At 32.3% G+C, this 23936-nt stretch overlaps 2 pseudogenes; both read left to right on the top strand.

The window, feature by feature from the left end:
• Nucleotides 1-2573: 2573 nt before the first annotated feature.
• On the top strand, nt 2574-5679 carry LOC114738806 (alpha-L-arabinofuranosidase 1-like; annotated as a pseudogene).
• Nucleotides 5680-18838: 13159 nt separating this feature from the next.
• LOC114738804 (alpha-L-arabinofuranosidase 2-like) lies at nt 18839-21777 on the top strand (annotated as a pseudogene).
• The last annotated feature ends 2159 nt before the right edge of the window (nt 21778-23936 follow it).

Genomic DNA, 23936 nt, shown 5'->3' with positions numbered 1-23936 from the left:
CTTATTTGCAGAAGCTTCCTTGCAACAAGCGTCATTGATAAAAAAATGTCTAGATACTTTCTGCAATTGTTATGGACTTAAGGTTAATTTCTCTAAAACCCATGTGTTTTTCTCATCTAACGTCAATCACAACAGGTGTTCAGAGATTAGCACTTACATGGGGTTTACTCAAACAGCAGACTTCGGGAAGTATCTAGGTGTTTCTCTTCATCATAAGAGAGTAACCAAAGATACGTACAAGGAGATTGTTGATAAGGTTAAGAACCGCCTGGCTAAATGGAAGACCAATTCTTTATCCCTTGCGGGAAGATATACTCTAATCACCTCAGTGACGTCAGCTATCCCTTCCTATGCCATGCAGACATCTCTACTCCCAGCTACTTCTTGTGAGGCCCTTGACAAACTGAACAGGAACTTCCTTTGGGGTAATAAGGAGGATTAGAAAAAGGTCTCACTGGTAGCTTGGGACTCAGTTTGTAAATTGAAGACAAAAGGAGGTCTTGGTATGAGACATGCCAGATTACAAAATCAAGCTCATCTTATGAAGCTAGGATGGAAACTTGTTAATTGCCGTAATGATTTTTGGGTCAAAGTTGTTCGTGATAAATATCGGTGTGGTAATGATCTTATTCCAAAGATTGATGTTGAAAGGGGTGGCTCCAACGTTTGGTTAGGAATAAAGAAGACTTGGAAAAAGGTTGAGGAAGGTATGGAGATTGCTGCCAACAGAAACACAGTGAGATGGAAACATGAACGTAGTGGAATGTTTACAGTTAAGTCAGCCTATGAACTGCTATCAACTGCTGGTATGGATTCTGACCCGCTTTGGGAAAAAATATGGAAACTGCCTATTCCCGAACGCTGTAGATTGATGATGTGGTTAGCAGCTCGTAAGAGTCTTTTAACAAACACTATTAGAAGGAAACGAGGTCTGGGTGATGATGATTGCTGTCCAGTTTGTAAAAAAGAAGCGGAGGACTTTATTCATGTCTTCCGTGATTGTCATGAAACTCGAATCCTCTGGAAGAAGCTGGTACCTCCTTCTATGTGGCGAAAATTCTGCATGATGAACTTCAATGAATGGCTAGGTTGGAATATTTACCACCAAGCAGATCAACGGTGAAAACTGGAAGAGCATCTTTTCTGTGATTTGCTGGTGGCTTTGGCGTCGTCGGAACCTTTATCTTTTCGAAGGAAAGAAGGTGTATAATGAAGATATAATAGCTAATGCTACTGCTATGTTAGACAATATTAAGCGTCATCAGAAAGCACTTTCGGGTGCGTCACTTCCGGAAATCCGACGGGCTACTAGGAAGCATGGCTGGCAACCCCCGCCACAAGGATGGATTAAAATCAATGTGGATGGAGCTTATTTTTCTGTTAATCATAGCTGTCCGTGTGGTGGTTTACTACGAAATGAAGGAGAGTTTCTACGGGGGTTCCTACATAATCTGGAGCATGGGGATGCACTTCATGCAGAACTATGGGGGTGCCTACATGGAATGAAGCTTGCTTGGGATTGTGGGTACCGTAAGATTATCTTGGAGTCTGATTCAAGCAATGCTATTGAGCTTATTACTTCTGATGCTGAGGAACACCACTATGAGCATGATGTCATTCGTGAAATTCGCTTGTTGATGAGCAGGGAGTGGGAGGTGAATATTGAGTACGTGAACAGGGAATTTAACGAAGCTGCTGACTTCATTGCTAAACAAGGACTTGCTGCAGCGAGAGGTTTTCATGTTATTGTTGATATTCCCAGGGAGTTATCTTATATTTTGGTTGATGACCGCAAGGCTATGGCAAGCGGTCGTGTAGGCTCTGGATAAGGTTTCTCATTATTATAAAAAAAAAAAAGAATTTATCATATCTTTAAAATAAAGATTAATTTGGTAAGAGTTTGAAATTTCGAAGGGACAAAATTAATTAACAATATTTTTTTGGACTGAATAATTAACAATATTAATAAAAAGGTATTTGTCTAGTTTAAATTATATATTACCAATTAAGGTATGGTAGAGTGTGTGTGTGGGTGTACTACATAACTTGGATAGTCCATTATTTTTCAGAAGGATGAAGCCTATTTCACCGACAAATTCCCAGTCCACTTTCTTTGGTTCTTTATATTCATTCTTCGTTTTCTCTTTCTAAACGTTGACTCATTTTTATCTCATTTATTGCTATCTTAATAATAGTATAAACATTGCGTATATATAGTCAAATTAAAATCGCAGCAAAATAGTCAAAATCAAATGTCACAATTTGTCATATTGGCAAAAAGTTGAAATATAAATAATTTTAAAGAAAATACAAACCTTTTCAGACAAAAGGCTACTAACTTATTGAAAGAAAATCTGCAAAGTACAAATAATTAAAGAATTCAGATAGGCATATCACCGACAGATTGCTACAGAAAATCTAGTGGTATTAATAATTTCTAAATCTAACAACACTTTAGCATTTAAAGTAATCCATTATTAATCAATGTTAATAAGTCTACCTAAAAAGCTATAAATACATGCAACACTGACCCTAGAGAATCACGACTATGAATTAGATGTTAATTAATCCCAATGGCTTCTTCTGAAATTACATTTTCTGCACTTTTATTCATAGCTTTCTCTCTTTCTCTTGTATTTCAAACTCTTTCTGACAGCATTACTTCTACGTTAGTTGTAGACGCTGATTCTGCAGGAAAGCCAATTTCCAAATTTTTTTTGGCGTATTTTTTGAGGTGAACGTTAATCTCATGAAATATATATTTAAGTTTAATTTGCTCATAAAAATTAACCATTATTTGCATACTTTTTCATCACATATTACTGGAAATTATTATAATACTATTTTGTAGGAAATTAATCATGCTGGAGCTGGAGGATTGTGGGCAGAGCTTGTCAACAACAGAGGTAAAAGCCATTTCCATAATCTCTCTCTAAGATTTTTCTTCTTGAGATTATTTATAATCAGCCTTACACAAACTACTTGAATTGTTGGTTAAGGTTTTGAAGCTGGAGGCACAACGAGTCCCCCAAGCATCTCTCCATGGACTGTAATAGGAAATAGATCAAACATTAATGTTCAAAATGAACCTACATCCTTGTTTTCTAGCAATAAAATGGCTGTCAAATTGGATATCCATTGTTCTTCTCATGCTGAATGTCCTAATGGTGTCGGTCTTTCTAATCCTGGTTTTTGGGGCATGGTAAGCTTCTCTCTCTCTCTCTCTCTCTCTCTCTCTCTATATATATCTCTCTATATATATATAAATATATATAGGGACATACACATATTTGAAGATGTAATTGCTAGATTATATATAAAATATCCATTATGTTTTGATACTCGTATATTGCTTGTTCTTTCAGAATATTAAGCAAGGAAAACAATATAGAGTTGTATTCTATCTTCGTTCCTTGGGGCCAATTAATTGAAAGTGGCGTTTATAGGAGAACATGGAAAGAATTGACTTCAAATAACATCAAGTAGTTAACAATTCCAATCCGCATGCACACATTAATTCTTCTTATTTGTATACATAGACCTTTTTTTTTTTTTTTTAGGGCTCCTACAACTTATATTGCAAACTGGAAAAGGTTTGAAACTATTCTAGAAGCCAAAGCCTCAGATGTCAAAGCAAGCCTCCAATTGACAATGGACCAAAAGGAGTTATTTGGTCAGATCAGGTCTCAGCAATGCCTCTAGACACATACAAGGTCTTGAACATTTCGTCATCAACTCAACTTTAAGCATATTTAAGATATTATAATGATTACTTCTCCTTTTTTTTTTTTAACATTCTATACTTGCATTTTTAATTAGGGACATGGTTTCAGAAAAGACCTTTTTCAAAAGGTGGCTGATTTGAGGCCAACATTTCTTAGATTTCCTGGTAAGCATAGTGCTTAACATGAAAAATCCTTAAAATTAATTTTTAGTCAAATTCAATTTTTTCCTTCAATTAAAATCTAACATTACCATTAGATTAGGGGCTGTTATGTTGAAGGTGAATATATGAGAAATGCATTTAGGTGGAAGAATACAATTGGACCTTAGGAGAAGAGACCTGGTCACTTTAATGATGTGTGGGGTTCTTGGGTTGATGATGGATTTGGTTATTTAGAGTTTCTTCAAGTATGTATTTTAAATTCTCAATTTCTAATCTTAACATTGTTTATAACCTAATAATTAATCATTATTATTCCTTTGTTACAGTTATTTGAGGACCTTGGTACGACCCTAATATGGGTATTTAACAATAGTATTAGCCACCATGATGAAGTCAACATCGGTGACATTGGTCCTCTGGTTCAAGTATAACTTATATTTTTTTATTTATTTTTTTTAACCCTTGCTTAGTTAATCATTGTGATATTATCTATGGTTTACTTTAATTAATTTTGAGGAAGCTCTTGATGGTATTGAATTTGCATGAGGTCCCATTACATCAAGATGGGGTAAAGTAAGAGCTTCTTTAGGTCACTCCAAACCTTTTGATTTGAGATACGTTGGTATTGGAAACGAGGATTGTGATAAAAGAAACTACCGAGAAAGCTACCTTAAATTCCATGATGCCATAAAGCATGCATATCCAGAAATGCAAATTATATCAAATTGTGATGCTACCAAAAAACCGTTGGGCCATCCGACAGAGCTGTATGATTTCCATATATATTCAAATGCTAAGCAATTCTTCTCATTGTACACCAAGGTCGATCATATGCCTCTTTCTGGACCAGAAGCTTTTGTTAGTGGATATGCCGTTTGGAAGGAAGATGCTGGCAAGGGAACACTTTTGTCTGCCTTGGTGAATCTGTATTTCTTATGGGAGTAGAGAAAAATAGGTATGCCATTTGCTTAATTATCAAAATTTCATACCGAGTCACTGACTAGTTAGTTAACCCCATTAATTAATTATTTTCACTTTTTCCTCAAACTAGTGAGGTCATCGAAATGATTAGTTATGCACCACTTTTTGGCACAAACAACCAAAGGTAATGTTTTGTTATCCTTTTTGTCATAAAGTTATCTTTTTACATTATTAATATTTATAAAAACTGTTTGTAAATAATTATATATAGATGGTCGCCCGATGCTATTGTATTTGATTCTCATCAAAGTTATGGAACTCCAAGCTATTATTTGCAAAAGCTATTCTCAGACTCTAGTGGAGCAATGTATTTGAACTCAACACCTAAAGCTCCTTCTTCAGTTGTTGCATCTGCAATTGCTTACACAAGTTCATCAGAAACGACGAATTACATAAAACTAAAGGTAATTAAATTTAATCCATGATGATCTTTAGTTCCAACTAAGAAATAGAGAGGAAAAAACCCTCAAATTTGTGTGCTTTTATCTCATTTGAAATTCAAAATATTTGGTAGGTTGTCGACTTCAATGACAATCCTACGAATTTTAAGATCACTTTAAACGGGTTAGACGTAAATGCAAAATCAGCAAAGGCAACAAAGACCGTGCTCACATCTGCTGATGTAAAGGACGAGAATTCCTTCAAAGAGCCTGAGAAGGCACATTACATACATCCACATATATATATATATATATATATATGTTATTAAATTGTTGCTATATTAAAATTGGTCTGTGAAAGTGGAGTTTGTTTGAAAATTATTTATCCAAACATTTTTACGTGTGCAGATTGCTTTGTGCAAAGTCTTATAGAGATTAGAAAGGAGATGACTTTCAAGCTTCCTCCAAATTCAATCACAGCTTTTGATTTCCCAAAGTGACGGATCACTTGAGCTTGAAGATGGGGACACATGCAATAAAAATTCATAACCGTGCTCTTTTAAGAAAATGGAAAAAGATCAATTGTATTATAATGGTAGCATCAATATGATAAACATCCCTTGAATTGGTTTCAAACTCTTCGATAGCAAGGCCCTCGACCCATTTGCAAATAAATATAGAGTATTTTTTTAAGAAAAATCAATTAATTATTAAATAATTAGTCCTTATATCAAGCTTATGGTTTAGAATCTTTAAACTTCTACTATGGTATAAAAAAGATTATACAATTGGTCTCTGCAGGATATAAAAAAAATGTGTTTTAAGTTTTCTTTCTTTGATACCGCATAATGGCATCTGAAAATATATGCACCACAATGTGCATACTAGTGGTGTTCAACATTGACCCGTCCCGGTCGGCCCATTCCAATCCCGGTTTTATTAGGACGGGATGGCTCGTCCTGAAACTTTTCGGGACGGGACAAAAAAGGGGACCAGGATGGGACGGGTTGTGCCGGTCCCTTTTATTTTTTTAAAATTTTTTTAATCATATTTATGTAATATTATTTTTTTTAAGATTTGAAACTATTGCATGAAACTATGGACCCATTTATTTAGAACTTTTATATTTGTTGATGATTTGAGACTATTGATTATTAGAATTTCTAACAAGTTTTTATTGTGTTCAAAGCTTTTATTAGAGTTTTTAATGATTATTATATGTAATATTTTGGCTTTTATTTAAGGGTGCCCAAAGAAATAAAAAGAAAACAAAAAAAAGTTTTTACAAGGACTAAGCCAAAAAATTACAATTAGAAAAAAAAATCAGATTTTATTATGCCCAATAATTTAAAAAATAAAAAAATAAATCGGGATGTTCAGTCTAGTTTGGTCTTAGAAAAGGACAACACCAGGACAGGACGAAACATGATACTGTTCATCAAAACAAAATTGGGATGGACTTGTCCTGGTCCCAATCCGTCTAGTAAACAACCCTAGTGCATATAGATATAGATTTTAACGGATATGTCAACGCACATTTGGAACATTTGAAGGAATGAAATATTTTATTAATGTTGTGGGGATTAAATTAATGTAACATTTTAGGCTATAAGGATGAAATTTTTTTTTTTAAAAAAACTTTAGAGTTATAGGTACCTGTTTAAAATTTGGTACGAACTCTTAAGACTAGCTTATTGATCTTTTCTACCTTTTTATTAAAGAATAAAATTTACTGATAATGTCCTGGAACGGTATCGGAGAGTAATTTTGTTATAAACAAGTGCGCAAAAGAGGGAAAGACTCAGGTGAATTGTCTCATAGTCAGAAGAAAAACGCTGAAGATATCCCTAAGGAGGTTGAACTACAGACCAAATGGGGGGATTTCCTCAATTTTAACCCCCTTTTTTTTTAAAAAAAAAAAGAAATTATGTGGTTAGAGACTAACTATCATATCCAATCCTTACTATAAGACCCACTTGACTAATTTGGAGAGATTAAAAAAATTATTAAATTACTTTAAAGTATTTGTATTTATTGTATTTCTCCAAACTAATCTGATATACTTTTAAATTGATATGTAATCTAATGATACACATAAATATTTTTAAAAGAATTATGTAATTTAGTACTACCTTTGGTCCTAATTATAAGAGTTAGTTACTAATTTGAGAGATTAAGAAAATAAGTTAAGTTAGTTATTTGTAATAAATAGGTGTTGTCCTTACTAAAATATCCTTGCTAATCAAGTGTGTGATTAGAATTACTATTTTAGAAAGATTATCTTGAAAAAATACACAAATATTAGAGATAAAGTGGATTAGAGGTGTTCATGAAGCCCAATTGCCCACTATACCTGCCCAAGCCCGCAAAAAAAATGCCCAGCCTGTCCTAAAAAAAATGGCTCAAAAGAACTATTGAGCATGTTCGGGTTGGGCAAACTGTTGGGCAGGGCTGGGCATCGGGCACGGTATGCTGCCCTGCCCATTTGGCCCTACCCGCAAAAATATGTACAATTTTATTTATATATATTTTATTTGCCTCATATTTATTTCCTAAATCAAACGCATTATTGTATTAATATTTAGTATTCATTATACTTATTTATTTTTGAATGATTTTGAGAGTTAGAAACTAGAAAAACAATTAAGTTTAATAAAATATACTAACAACATTTTTTGTCATAGTCCACTCCTATTAGCTATTACAAAAGTAGTTTCATAGTATATTAATTAGTAGTAACAAAATTAAGGCCAAGTTTTCATTTTAATATAAAGTTACATTAGATTATTTAGAGGGATATAAATAATTAGTTAATTAATATAGTATATTAACTTGTTGGGCATAAAAGCCTGCCTACCCAGCCCCCATTTGCCCAGTCCAAACTTATTAGGGCTTTTCATGGGCAGGACTAGGTAACGGGCTGCATTTTCAGCCCATTCATTCTACAGGCTGGGCATTGGGCAAGGGTTCTGCCCTGCCCAGCCTTGCCCATGTGCAACCCTAAAGTAAATTAGAATTTTATATTTAGAATCAAAATAAAAATCAAATAAAGTCTTTTATTAGAGATAGTTTAGTTTTTAGCCTCTTTAAATTAGCTAATTGAGTTGTATATTAAAAACAAAAGTAGCATTAGATAGCTGATAAAAATAGGATGACTTCCCACTTAAAAAAGTGCTTTTATATCATTAATTCAATGGGTCCCGGGAAGCCTGGTCAAAAAAAAAAAAAAAAAGGAAGGGATTGGAGCGACTTCGTAGGCCTTGGCGCCAAGAAGAGTGAAAATAATAGTATAACCTTTTTGATTTTTGGAGACAATAATATCACTTTTTTACTTTTTAGTCTTTTATGTATAGAACTTTGTTCTCCTTTCTTTCAGTGGGTCCCATTGTCATCATTTTCCCCATGCAAATTATTTGAGTCATTGGGTATATAACAATTACATCAGTGGGCCCATGACTTTTTAATAGTTATTCTACTCTTAATGTAAGAATTATTTAATTAATTTGATTAGATTAAAAAAGTTAGGTAAATTAGACAAGAAATATGATATATTTTTTCTAAAACACCGTAATCGTCTTTCTTAATATCTTTCATACTTTTTCTACTTGATTATGGTTAAAGAAGTATGAATAAGGATTATTTAAAAAATGATAAATATAATAAATAGATTTTATATTCAAAACCAAAGCAAATTAATAATTAAGTTCTATATTAAGAACTAGAGTAATATTTTTAAATTTATTTTTTCTTCCATGCTTTTGTATCTCACTTTCATTTTTGGAAGTTTTTTTTTTTAATTTTCTTTAATCAGAGGGTGAACCCACAAGGCAACAACAAGAATTATATGAAGAAACAAAATTGTCTTGAATAAGAAAATATATGTACTTATAAAAAAATAAATTATACAGCAAAGTTAGACAAAAAGGAGATTTAGTTTGGAAAATTATAAATAAAGACTCCTAAATATATAAAATTATAATTTGAGATCTTAAATTTAAAAAATAGCAAATAAGGACCCGGTTTTATTTTTGCAAATATGAAATGCAGGTGAAATGTCTGAAATGCCTCTCAGAATCAAATGACAAGTTTATTTTAATAAATGACAATTTCAGTAGACCAAATCATAATTTAACTAAGGGTATGCCAAATGACGAGTTGACTATAAGAAATGACAAATTCACTTTAATGAATGACAACTTTAGTAGATCAAATCACAATTTGGTTGAGGGACATTTTAGACATTTTACCCATATTTCATATTTGTAAAAGTAGAACTGGGTCATTATTTGCTATTTTTTAAATTTAGAGTTCCAAATCACAATTTTACATATCCAAGAGTCTTTATTTGCAATTTTCCATTTAGTTTTGCATTTAGCACCGTAGGCTCGGCCATGCTTCTAGTATTGTCACTAATGTGCATAAGTTTGTAGTGATGGAAAGATGAAGAAGATTTATAATAACTCAAATTCCTAAATTTATCCCAAAAAAATAAATAAATAAAGAGAACTCAAATTTCTATTCTCCATTCAGTTCTATCTCCCTTTTGTTTCCTTCTGATGTTTGACTGATACTTTTTGGACTTCTTATATTTAATTATATATATTAAACAAAGATAAAATTAAAAAATATTAAATTTTAAGAAATGGTTGGTGAAATTTAAGTTAATTTATTTCCTGATCTGTGCACTCCAGCACTAATGATGTTTGAACTGCCGATAAATATTATTGTTTCTCCCATACTTGATATAAGAGGAAAAGAATCTACTTTGCGAATTGGATTCCATTGTATCTATAGTTTTATATTTTTAGTGCTAGTTTTTATACCTTTTTTTTTTAAAAAAAAAAAGAGGGAATTGAAGATGATATGGAAAACGTGAGTGCTTATCTTAAGTTGAGTGAAGAAGCATTTTATACCCCCAAAAAAACAAAACACCGCGAGAAGAAAATGTTAAGCATATAGCTCAACTGGACTGTATTTTTCGTCAATTGAACGCCCAGAAGAAAATGCTGAGAATGGCCTGTGTAGAAGATTTTTAGTCGTCCCTTCTATTCTGGACCGTGAAGCGTCACAATTTTCGAATGTCTGCAGTTCTTCCATGTTATGTTAACCGGAGTTAAACATAACGAAACGATTAACGAGTTGATTTCTCAAAACATAACGAGTCAAAGGTTTTAATTTCCGCTCGAAGAGGTATGAAAAAAACGCGGGTTAAAACTGATGTTGAGGCAACTGTATATATCAACAAACATGAGTTAATGAACTTAGAGCAAATAAAAGCACATATTAAACCAAGCATCACTTCACACATCAAACAAGCTAGCTAGTTCCGGAATACAAATTAAACAGCAGTGCCAGTGCATATACAGATGAAGACATATATAAATGATTAAATCAGAGATTATTTGAAGCAAAGTAGGTTTAATTGATAAAATCTGCTTATTATAAAGCATCTTACAGGTTTGCATAGCAGTCTCGTTGGTACGGACCCCTACAAACCGGGCCTCCGGGAGCTACGGGTTTCTTGGCGGGGAGACAGCTCGTAGAGCGTCCGTTACTTCCTGGACAGCTAACTGCAGGTTCATTAGGGGTAAGGGTCTTGGGAGTGATTTGGAGTGAATTTGAGGCCAATGTGCTCACAAATCGAGGATCCGAGTCGAACAAGTCGGTGTCGGCCACATCGGCGACGAGGCAGCGGTGGCCGGAGTCACGGGCTGCGGTGCTCGTGGCGGCATCAGCGGTGGAGGAGACGGTGTCGTTAATCGGAGAGGTGTTGTGGCGGCGTGAAAGAGAAGCTGCCCTGCAATTCTGGGTTTGGAGAAATGTTATGAAGACAATGGAAATTAGAAAGACGACGCTACACGATATCTTCGTCATTCTGTATCAGTCTGGCTATTTTCTTTCCCCTCGTGCTCACTCATAGATGTGCCTTTTGGGCTTAAGGTCTAACTCCACTATCTCACGCTTATAAAAAGATAACTTGAGGTTGGGCTGGTGACTGTCAGTATATTAAAGAAACAAGGCTTGGTTGGTGGGTTCGGTATACACTCATATAATTGGGATTTGGGAAACCGTGAGCAAAAGTTACTAGAAAAGTAGACTAGATTACTACAAATTATAACAACTCTCGTGATAAGAATAGTATAAAGTTTTGTCTTTGGAATATGTGCATTGGGACAACCAAAAATTGCAGGCTAAACTAGTATTGAAACAACTACAAATTAGAATATTTAAAAGAAGCAAGACTATTAAAAATAAAGTGACGAAATAAATTTATTTCTCGTCAATATAAAAGATTATATTATGCTCAGAGAACAATACTTTCCTTATGTCTACATATAATGTGTAGCTTGTTTTTTTGCCAACGATGTGTAATCTGTTTGATTTTGATTTTATTTAATTTCAATTTATGTGACAAAATTAATCCAGATGTATGCAGTAGGAGACCTGCATCATCAATTTCTAACTGTATTTCTCTTACACGTTAAAAATTTTATGAGTAAATATACTAGTAGCTATAATTAAAAAAAAATATAACAGCCCAATAAAAGGAAAAAATTACAAAACTTAATTAAAAATGAGGTACATGATATAAAACGTGCCCAGCGCTATTAGCTCTTCGAGACAGCTAAAGTGTACATGAACTTGAGAGAATGAAGATGAAAGAAGTGGGGTTTTCAGAGGAGTTCGGGCGAGAAGATGGGGAAGGTGCGCAGGAGTTACATTCAGAGACAATTCTTAATGAAATTAAAAAAAAAAAATTTCCCCACAACAAAAGCCATGTCACCTGGTTATGTCATATGCTAGATAGGATTGTTTTGGTCAAATTTGAGCTGAGTCATCAAATTAACAATCAAACAAGAAGAAAAGACACAAAAATGACATTTAAATTTAAAAATCTCAAAATAGTCACTTGAATTTGCAAAATCCTAATTTAGGCATAAGTGACCAATTTGGGATTTGCAAATTTGGTGAAATGATGATATTATCCTTTATTTTATTTATTGTTTTAAAATCAAATACCTCCACTGGTCGGTTACGGTACGGTCGGTCTCATAGGTTGGCTAGTCGCGAAGCTTAGTGGTTGCTATCACTGGAGCTCTGGCGCCGGCCAACAATCGGTTGCTAGAGCTCTAGCGATAGCAACAATGTTTTTTTTAAAATTTTTACAAATTCAGTAATACGGTTAACAAGTTTTTAATATTAGCTCCATATTAAGGTTGTACAGCAAAATTTTTCCACTTATTAGGTAGCCATTATGGTTATGAGAGTTGTTAATATCCTTATATGACTTGTTAACCGCATTACTAAAATTGTAAAAATATCACTTTTTGAATTTTTTAAAAAACTTGTTATTAAATGCTATACCAAACTTGTTATAAAGTTACAAAACTTATTAATAGCATTACTGAAGTTGTAAAAATGCTGCTTTTAGAATTTCTTAAAAAACCTGTTGTTAACTGTTATACTGAACTTGTGATTAGAGTTACAAAATTTGTTAACCGTGTTACTAAAATTGTAAAAACAAGAATGTGATGAATTTTCTAGTGGTTCAAAACCGCTAGAAAATTTTCACAGAACCATTAGAAAGTTGTGGACAAAATTTATTTTGCCAAGAAACAAAATTTTCAAACTGTCGCCAAACCTTTCCAGCGGTTATTAACCACTAGAAATTTGGCGCCAGGTTGACCAAATTTAAATTTTATGAAAATTTTCCCGCTTTTTAAATTTTTCTAACAGTTTTTGAACCACCACAAAATTCATTCCATGCGAAAAAAATAAAATCAAAATTTTCATTATTATAAAATATAATATTATTAATTAAAAACCATTAAAGATTATATTAGAGAATTATGTTAATATTTGTGTTTACCAATATATTACATGTTATATATTTAAATTTTGTGATACATAATAAGTAATATATTATAATTGTGTCAATAATTGAATTGAATTTATTTAATTTAATAAGATAGTTGAATTAGAGATGGGATAGTTTGTAGTATTGAACCTTAACTTTTATGTTGAAAAGTGCTTGAATTAGTTGAGGAGGGCATCACAAATATAAAGAAGAAAAATTTGAAAGAAAAAGATAAATAAATATGTTAGTAAATTATAAATAAAGATAAATAAATAAATTAAAATTTATAAAATAAATATCATCTTACCATATAAATAAAAGAGAAAAACTACCATGTGAGAGAGCACGAAGAAAAAAGAGAATTATAAAGAAGAAGATGAGAGGAAGGAAAAGAAATGGGGTAAATGAATGAGGAGGTAAGATGGTATATATATAGATCAGTGAGAATTTTCTAGCAATTGTCTACTTTTTGCAGTTGTTTTATATATTTTCTAGCGGTTCTGTAATTGCTACAAATTGTAATTTTTTTATATTTAAAAAATTGAACCAAATTTAAGGGTAACAGTAAGAATTTTCTGGCCTTTAATAACTGCTAGAAATGTTGAGGTCAGGGAAAAATTTGAATTTCAAAGTAAGAGGGTAATGGTAAGAATTTTCTAACAGTTCGCTAGAAATTGTTAGCTAGGAGAAAATTTTGAATTTGAAATTTTAAAATTTCTTGTGATATTTGTAACAGTTTCAAGGACAACTACTAGAAAATTTGATGAAATTTCTAGCAGTTATATGAAAACTGCTAGAAATTTGTAGCGCTACCCCTCGTCGCCACCTGCATGCAACCACATATCAGGACTCCTCGAGAAAAATAAATTATTTCTAGCGGTTTCCAGGACAACCACTAGAAACTTTAATGAAATTTCTAGCAGTTTTTGAGGTGCTAAAAAGTACAACATTTCTAGCGATTCCAGCAACAAAACCGCTAAAAATTAAATACTGAAAATATGGCGCCAACTTTGTGTCAAATAGCGCCACAGTTGTGGCAGTCATTTTCTAGTGGTTGGGTCAAAACTACTAGAAATATGTGGGATCCACAACATTTCTGTCAAAATGATGCAAATTTCTTGTAGTTTGTGTTATAACCACTAGAAATATTTATTTTTGTAGCAGTTTTTTTTAACTGCTAAAAGTGACCGCTGGTAATTCACTGTTTTTTTGTAGTGCAAAACATTATGTTAAAATGGATGTGAGTGTAATCAAAAAAAATGGATGTGAGTGTATCATTTTAAATACTTCAAGACGAAAATTGCACTACAAATAACTTCATGACATTAGGTGCTTCAAAATGTTGGGGGCACCTTAACTCTAAGAAAAAAGACAATAAAATATTCTAGAAATTGTTAAATCACAAATCAGAATAGGTAAATTTCAAAATCCCAAATTATATCATTTGTACTAATTTTAGAATTTTAAATATTGCAAAATGATGCAAATGCTCTTTACGCTTTCTTTTCTTTTCTCTCTCTTGTTTTTAAGAATGCCACATCAGTACCCCTAGCCGGAAAGTGACTACTGAAGCTCCAATGGATACTCCTTTTATGTATTGACTGCTATTGTTTAGCTATTGACTACATTTGTTTCTAGAGCTATGATGACTATTCTTATTGAGCTATTAATTACTCTAGTATCGTGATTGACTAATTTTGCTAGTTTTTAAAAATTTGGTGACTACTCTTATTTAATTATTGACTACTCCCTCTTCCTCTTATTATAACAGACTACTAACTAATTCATATATACCAATAAAAACAGTCAAATGTATTAAATTTGTCATAAAATTCAAGTAATTTTCAACATTATCTCATTAACTACACTAAATTCTAACATTATATTAATTTCTACTCTCACACTACTCTTACTAAACATGAGTATATGGGGAAAATTTTATGTTCATTGAAATTATCATAGGACTAGAGGGGTAACGTATAATATTATTATATATATATGTGCACACAACTTTGCACATGTTAATTGAGCTGAGAATTGATAGCTTACTTGTCACATTTGTTGTAGATCTGAATCATCTTCCACATTATATGCTTGGTATTGTGGTGGACTTATGTACATAGGATATTTGTATACTAGATTTATCACAGTTTCATTGGAAGGAAGTTGTAGCGTTTGCTCAATAATTTCCTTCGATCTACCCAAGGTTCTTGATGACCAAATTACCTCAGTACATAATCAGGATAATGTCATTCTACAAGATGAAAACATATTAGAGGAATCAAAGCAAGATAACTTTTAGGTGTTGCCAAGCCAAACAATACTCTAGAATCAATTAGCACACTTTAAAAGATTCAATGGTTGCCAAATTATCTTGTCATCAATCATTCTGTTAGAGAAACTCCTATATTGTCATAAGAATGTGGTAGCTGGACAAGGGTTGTCCTACATTTTTCCATTTAGCATTATCTACTTGAGGATATATGCACGAATGACTTGTTGAACTTGTAAATTGTTTGCATTATCAAATAAGTGATTAAAGTGATCTTTCAACCAACTCATAAATAGTCATTGTCCATGCATTTTATCTGCAAGTCGTATAATACCTAGAAGCCATTCACAAATATCTAACTAATTAAAGTCAATTTTCACAATGAAAGGTATTCTTACACATGGGTTAATACCCAACTGTATAACAACATCCTCTAATGTTATTGTGTACTCTCCACGTGGAACATGAAATGTGTAAGTTTCAAGACATCATCTCTCAATAAGGGTTGAGGCCAAACTCCAATCATAATCAAATTGTCCTACTCGAGCAACATCCTAAAATTCAGGTAATCTAACATATTTAAATATTCCATTAGGTGGCTTAATCATTCAACTAATGTACGTGATTCGTAGTATTGTATATGATTTGAGAAATCTACAAAGGAAAATACAAGAAAGTTAGTATCAAAGCATAGAATTAATAAGTATTAGTCATCTTTACCAAAATAAGCATTAGTCAAGATCATTTACTTACATTGCCATTCCACACTTGTAGTTAATATGTTGGGTTCATAAATACAAAAGCGAGTCATCCTCTCGGCCAAACATGAGTTCTTATTCCATATATTGGCACACAACTCTACACATGATAATTGAGTTGAGAATCGACAACTCACTTGCCACATTTGTTATACATCTTAATCATCTTCCAAATTACATGCTTGGTATTATGGTGGACTTATACACGCAAGATATCTGTATTCTAGATTTGTCACAATTTCGTTGAAAGAGAGTTGTAACTTTCATCCAATAACTTCTTTCAATCTACTCAACGTAATATTTGAATGAATTTTACTACTTTTACTCTATTAAATTCAAATGTTGTACCTCTCAGGCCTTTAAAAATTCAGCTATTTGCAAATTATACGCACAAATTCTTTTTAGTTATCTATTCTGCTTTCAAAATATTTTATTATAACTATTAATCAAGCAAAAGTATACTATGAAACTAAATTAACTCCACAATATCATTATTTTCTTATTGAATTATTTATTTTTTTAGAAGAGAGTGGTAGAACTAATCATTTACTAAAATTGTAAAAATTAGGCTACTCTTTTATTAAAAAACTCACCTGACACTTCAAATGTTAGTTATTACATTTTTAATTAAGTTAGTAACATGTAATATCTTTAAAAGAATTAATTATTAATGCATTATGAAAAATGTACATTGTTAAATACAATTATGTAGTGATTTTTGTGTTCAAATTTTTTGTACCAAAAATAAATAATAAATATATTTCACTCATGTTGAGCACCTCTCATTTGAAGAAGATTATGAACCTATGCCATGTTTAGCTACTGATCAGGTTCAACCCTCCCCAGCCCCCCCTTCCGGGGAAATAAGTAGGGCAAGCGTGAGCTTGTAATGTCAGACAAAAACAACACTTCTAAACCTACGATAAAGACATCCTATGGCTGTTCACCAAATAGCTACTGATAAGGTTTGAATTCGATATTCCCTTCATTTTGCAATAACGCAACATTAGACACCATCATTCACGAGCATGAAATTAAATGAAACATATATCATAAAAATAAATTTAGAATAAAAAATTAATATATTAAATTGTTCATGGGATGGGACAGGGATAGACCCATCCTGGTCTCATCCAGATGAACAGGCATGGAACAGGATTTCTGTCCTATGTCTCCTCCTAATCCCTAGATGTCCCGTTTTCCTTTTTGTAAAAACAAAAATTGTAACTCCTTGTGTGAATTTTTTACGTTATAATGTTTTTCTTTTCATTGAGTTTCTAAATATAAAAAAATTATAAAAAGTATTATGTAAAAAACTCAATTATATAATATTAAAAAATGTAAAAATAATACTATAAAAAAATTACCATAAAAGAAACATTTCGTAATGGCTTTATGAATTATTTTATTAAGAAAAGATTTTGTTGAGATAATAAGACAACTTAAGAGCTAAAAATCACTATAAAAAATCATCATCATTAACAAGTGAATGAATAATCTATAATAATTATTAATAAATAAGTTTTTTTTAAAAAAACATCGGGACAGGACAAGATGACCTTGTCCCGTGTCCCATGCTGTCCTGATTACTGTTCTATCTCATCCAATAGTCTTCCTGTCCTGTCCGTCTTGAATTGATTGGGACCAAGATGTGACATATTGAACACCCATAGAAGGAAAAACAAGTGACTTCACTTCCATTTTGCTATAATTACATAAACAACTCCTTTTGTCAAATTTTAGAGGCCGTTCGAAATATTCCGTCAAAGATCGAACCTTACCAAAAATTTAAGAGACAAATATCTTTGCAATGCCTAATATTGTTAATTAATTCTGTCCCTGCAAAATTTCAAAATCTCACCAAATTAATCCGTATTTTAAATATAAGATATACCTTCTAAGCTAAGAGATAAAAAAATCATCATTAACGTGAGCACTGTATTTGTCTCTTAGGTTTCTGGTAAGGTAAAGTACTTGTAATTAATGTAGAATTTACAGTGTTGACGCCAATGATGAATATAACCACTAAGAATTTCATATCTTTAAAATAAAGATTAATTTGGTAAGAGTTTGAAATTTCGAAGGGACAAAATCAATTAACAATATTACTCACAAAGGTATTTGTCTAGTATAAATTATATATTACCAATTAAGGTATGGTAGAGTGTGTGTGTGTGTTATACATAACTTGGATAGTCCGTTATTTTTCAGAAGAAGCCCTTCAACCCACAAATTCCCAGTCCACTTTCTTTGGTTCTTTATAGTCATCCTTTGTTATCTCTTCCTAAACGTTGACTCATCTTTATCTCATTAATTGCTATCTCAATATTAGGACAAACGTTGTGTATATATAGTCAAATAAAAATCCTAGCAAATAGTCAAAATCAAATATCACAATTTGTCACACTGGCAAAAAGTTGAAATTTAAATCATTTTAAAGAAAATACTAACCTTTTTAGACAAAAGGCTACTTATTCAAAGAAAATATGCAAAGTACAAATAATTAAAGAATTTAAATAGGCATATCACTGACAGAATGCTACGGAAAATCTAGTGGCATTAATGATTTCTAAAGCTAACAACACTTTTGCATTTAAAGTAATCCACTATTAATCAATGTAAACAGTCAGCCTAAAAAGCCATAAATACATGCATCATTGGCCCTAGAGAGTCACAACTATGAATTAGAAGTAAATTAATCCCATGGCTTCTTCTAAAGTTACATTTTGTGCACTTTTATTCATAGCTTTCTCTCTTTCTCTTGTCTTTCAAACTCTTGCTGACAGCAACGTTATTTCTACATTAGTTGTAGACGCTGGTTCTGTAGGAAAGCAAATTTCCAAATATTTTTTTGGCGCATTTTTTGAGGTGAACATTAATTTCATGAAATATATATTTAGGTAAGTTTAATTTGCTCATAACTATTAACCACCATTTACGTAGTTTTTCACATAGTTCTACAAATGATTAGGTGACTATTTGTAGGAAATAATCATGTTGGAGCTGGAGGATTGTGGGCAGAACTTGTCAACAAGAGAGGTAAAAGCCATTCCCATAATCTCTCTCTGAGATTTTTCTTCTTTGAATTATTTATAATCAACCTTACACAAACTACTTGAATTGTTGGTTAAGGTTTTGAAGCTGGAGGCACAACAATTCTCTCAAGCATCTCTCCATGGACTGTAAAAGGAAATAGATCAACCATTAATGTTCAAAATGAACCTACCTCCCTGTTTCTAGTAATAAAATGGCTGTCAAATTGGATATCCATTGTTCTTCTCAGGCTGAATGCCCTAATGGTGTTGGACTCTCTAATCCTGGATTTTTAGGGCATCATAAGCTTCTCTCTCTGCCTCTCTCTCTCTCTCTCTCTATATATATATATAGAGCGCACACATATTTGAAGATCTAATTGCTGGATTATATAAAATATCCATTATGTTTTGATACTTGTATATTGCTTGTTACGTTCTTTCAGAATATTGAGCAAGGAAAACGATATAGAGTTGTATTCTATCTTCGTTCCTTGGGACCAATTAATTTGAAAGTGGCGTTTATAGGAGTAGATGGGAAAGAATTGACTTCAAATAACATCAAGTACTTAACAATTCCATTGCGCGTGCACACACTAATACTTCTTATTTGTATACATACACCTCATAATTTATTTATCTTTTCTAGGGCTCTTGCAAGTTATGTTGCAAGCTGGAAAAGTTTGAAACTATTTTAGAAGCCCACGCGTCAGATGTCAAAGCAAGCCTCCAGTTGACAATGGACCAAAAAGGAGTTATTTGGTTGGATCAGGTCTCAGCACTGCCTCTAGACACATACAAGGTCTTGAATACTTCATCAACTCACAACTTTAAGCGTATTTAATAAATTACAATGATTACTTCTTCTTTTTTTAACACTCTATACTTTGCATTTTTAATTAGGGACATGGGTTGGGAAAAGGCCTTTTTCAAAAGGTGGCTGATTTGAAACCAACATTTCTTAGATTTCCCAGTAAGCATAGTGCTTAGCATGAAGAATTCTTCAGGCAAAAAAAAAAAAAAGCATGAAGAATTCTTAAAATTAGCATGTTTTGTCAAATTCAATTTTTTCTTTCAATTAAAACCTAACATTCCCATTAGATTAGGTGGCTGTTATGTTGAAGGTGAATATATGAGAAATGCATTTAGGCGGAAGAATACCATTGGACCTTGGGAGAAGAGAATTGGTCCCTTTAATGTCTGGGATTATTGGGTCGACAATGGATTTGGTTATTTAGAGTTTCTTCAAGTATGTACTTTAAACTCTAAATTTCTAAACTGAATATTGTTTTTATAGCCTAATCACTAATCATTATTATTCTTTTGTTACAGTTGTTTGAGGACCTTGGTACGACCCCAATATGGGTATTTAACAATGGTATTAGCCACCATGATAAAGTCAACATCAGTGACATTGGTCCTATGGTTCAAGTATAACTTATATTTAACCCTTGCTTAGTTAATCATTATCTATGGTTTAATTTAGTTAATTTTTTTGTGAATTAATTTTGAGGAAGCTCTTGATGGTATTGAATTTGCAAGAGGTCCTATTACATCAAGATGGGGTAAAGTAAGAGCTTCTTTAGGTCACTCCAAACCTTTTGATTTGAGATACGTCGGTATTGGAAACGAGGATTGTGATAGAAAACTACCAAGAAAGCTACCTCAAATTCCATGATGCCATAAAGCATGCATATCCAGATATGCAAATTATATCAAATTGTGATGCTACCAAAAAAGCGTTGGACCATCCAGCAGAGCTGTATGGCTTCCATATATATTCAAATGCTAAGCAATTCTTCTCATTGTACACCAAGTTCGATCATATGCCTTGTTTTGGACCAAAAGCTTTTGTTAGTGAATATGCCGTTTGGAACGAAGATGCTGGGAAGGGAACACTTTTGTCTGCATTGGGTGAATCTGCATTTCTTATGGGACTAGAGAGGAATAGGTATGCCATTTGCTTAATTATCAAATTTCATACGAATCGTTAGTTAGTTAGTTAACCCCATTAATAAATTATTTTCACCTTTTTCTTCCAACAGTGAGGTCATCGAAATGGTTAGCTATGCACCACTTTTTGGTAACACAAACAACCAAAGGTAATTAATGTTGTCTTATGCTTTGTGTTATAAAGTTATCTTTTTAAATTATTAATATTTTTAAAAACTGTTTGTAAATAAGTATATATAGATGGTTGCCCGATGCTATTGTATTTGATTCTCATCAAAGTTATGGAACTCCAAGCTATTATTTGCAAAAGCTATTCTCAGACTCTAGTGTAGCAATGCATTTGAACTCAACGCTTAAAGCTCCTTCTTCAGTTGTTGCATCTGTAATTGCTCACACAAGTTTAACGGAAAAGAAGAATTACATAAAAGTAAAGGTAGCTAAATTTAATCCATGATGATCTTTATTTCCGACTAAGAAATAGAGAGGAAAAAACCCTCAAATTTGTGTGCTTTTATCTCATTTGAAATTCAAAATATTTGGTAGGTTGTGAACTTCAATGACAATCCTGCGAATTTTAAGATCACTTTAAATGGGTTAGATGTAACTGCAAAATCAGCAAAACACTACTACAGCAGAGACTTTTTGCTTGTGTTTTGAAGGATTTTTTACTTCTGTTTTGGGAAGGACATTCAAAGAAAGGACGTAACAAGTATCCTATATTTGACTTCTGTTTTGAACAGATGAGAAAAGTGGGACTTTTCACGTCTGTCCAAAACAGAAGTAAAACATAACACTTTTATTGTCTGTTTTTTAGAAACAAAAGTAAAAAGTCCCACTTTTTACGTTTGTTTTGCCAAAACAGACATGAAAAGTGAGTTTTTTTAATTAAAAAAAAGGCATCTTTTTGGATTGGAAGTTATTCCAGTCTAAAAAACATGCCATCTACTTATTATTATTACATAAAAATTATTTTAAGATTAACATATTTAATAAAATTAATCAGAAACAATTACCGTGCATTCATAATAAAAAAGTCCATCTCATGATCAATAAAAGAGATCATCCAATGATAATTACAATATAAGAAAACAACTAATAAAATAATATGACTCTTTTGTTCAATACTAAATAATCCATGATAACATTAAACATCAATACAATGACCCCTATTTTCTTCCGGTCTAAATACAAGTATACGTCCATATTTGGTTCTATAGGCGTTTAGCCCTTCAAGTGCTTCCCACAAAATCCCATTTATCTGCGGCAAAACTTAATTATATAAAAACAATCCAACAGTAGATGAGAATAAAGCATAAGATCAGTAAAGGAACCAAAACTTTAAACTTATTGGCCAAGATGAGAATTGAAGGCATGCACTGACCTTTGAAAAGAACTTTTATTCCTATATACTCTGTACAACAAGAAGTACAACACCAAAAAGACGAAAAAGGGAGAAAGGGGGAAGACAATTTAAATTAAGAGTTTTGACACTCTTATGTTCCCTTTCCATCATTAAAGTTAATCAAAGAAATTAAATCTGATGGAGTCGTAGAGTAGTCTTTTAGTTTGTTCATCTCCACTTACACATGAGAGATTCAGATTATGTACTTGCCTGAGAACTGCATGAACATATAAATATATTTTTTTTCCCTTCTTTGATTCATCTCTCTGATTAAAAGTTTGATTGCAATTGTACCAATAGTCTCTTATTCATATTCACAAAACAATTACCAACAAAATTTAGATTCAAAGAAAAGAAAATTATAAAGAATAACCTTAGAAATAATTAATAAAACAATTACCAATAGAATTTAGATTCAAAGAAAAAAAAATTATAAACAATAACCTTAGAAATAATTAACAAAAATAAGCAAACACATATACTTCAACAATTGAGTCCCCCTGTATTTTTTTTCAGACACAATAGACTACATATTTTGCGATTTTGTGATAGTCACATCAAGAACAGGAATGGAGTACCTTGAAGTTGCTGTCTTTGTTTCTTGAATAGCTGCTTATAATTTTTTGCGTTCTTGAGATGAGGAAACCAAAGGCAAAATGAGAGAAGTAAGACTTGCATGAAAGAGGAAATAAGAAGATACTCCTCCGTTCCATTATAAGAACATTTGATGCTATATATGTTCCTATATAAGAGACACTTAAAAGTTGTCTCTAGTGTTGATTTTCTATTTACTCATATTATTGTCAACTCACTCTCTCTCCTTCCCTTCTCTTTCTTTTAAGAATTTACTATTGTTTTCTCTCATGCTCTCTCTCCTTATTAATGAGGGCATTTTTGGAAAAAAAAATTGATACTTTTATACATTAATTATTCTTAACTAATTTTAAGTGTTTTTTTTATCAACGTAATTCGGTTTTCGTCTCTTATAATAAGGACGGAGGGAGTATCTCTGAACTTCCAGACAAAGTCAAGCTAGGTACAAGCAAATATGATGTAATTATTGTCCCAACTTGCAGCATATGCATATAGGTGTTTTTAATACATAAATAAAGAGCTAATAGAGGACGGTTGAGAATTTTCATGGGTATAATCAGTTCACATAGCCTCCAGTGGTCCTTTTAATGTCAAGACCTGAATATATTAATTAAAAATAAAAATATTTTGACAAGTCATTATCAATAATAGAACCCCAGAAAAAAAATTGTAATCAAAGACGATCCACATACCAAGTGGTCTAATGAAAGCGTCAGCACATTCCTCATTGTAAGAGTCCTCAGAATCACGAGTGATCTAATAACAAACTAATGTTTAGCTGTCTGCATTCTGCAAGCTTGGGGGGGGGGGTTCTAATGGA

This window comes from Neltuma alba, unplaced genomic scaffold (genome assembly GCF_004799145.2).
Source record: "Neltuma alba isolate B1F8T4 unplaced genomic scaffold, ASM479914v2 tig00013689_pilon, whole genome shotgun sequence".
NCBI lineage: Eukaryota > Viridiplantae > Streptophyta > Magnoliopsida > Fabales > Fabaceae > Neltuma > Neltuma alba.
This window is presented reverse-complemented; position numbering and strand designations above follow the sequence as displayed.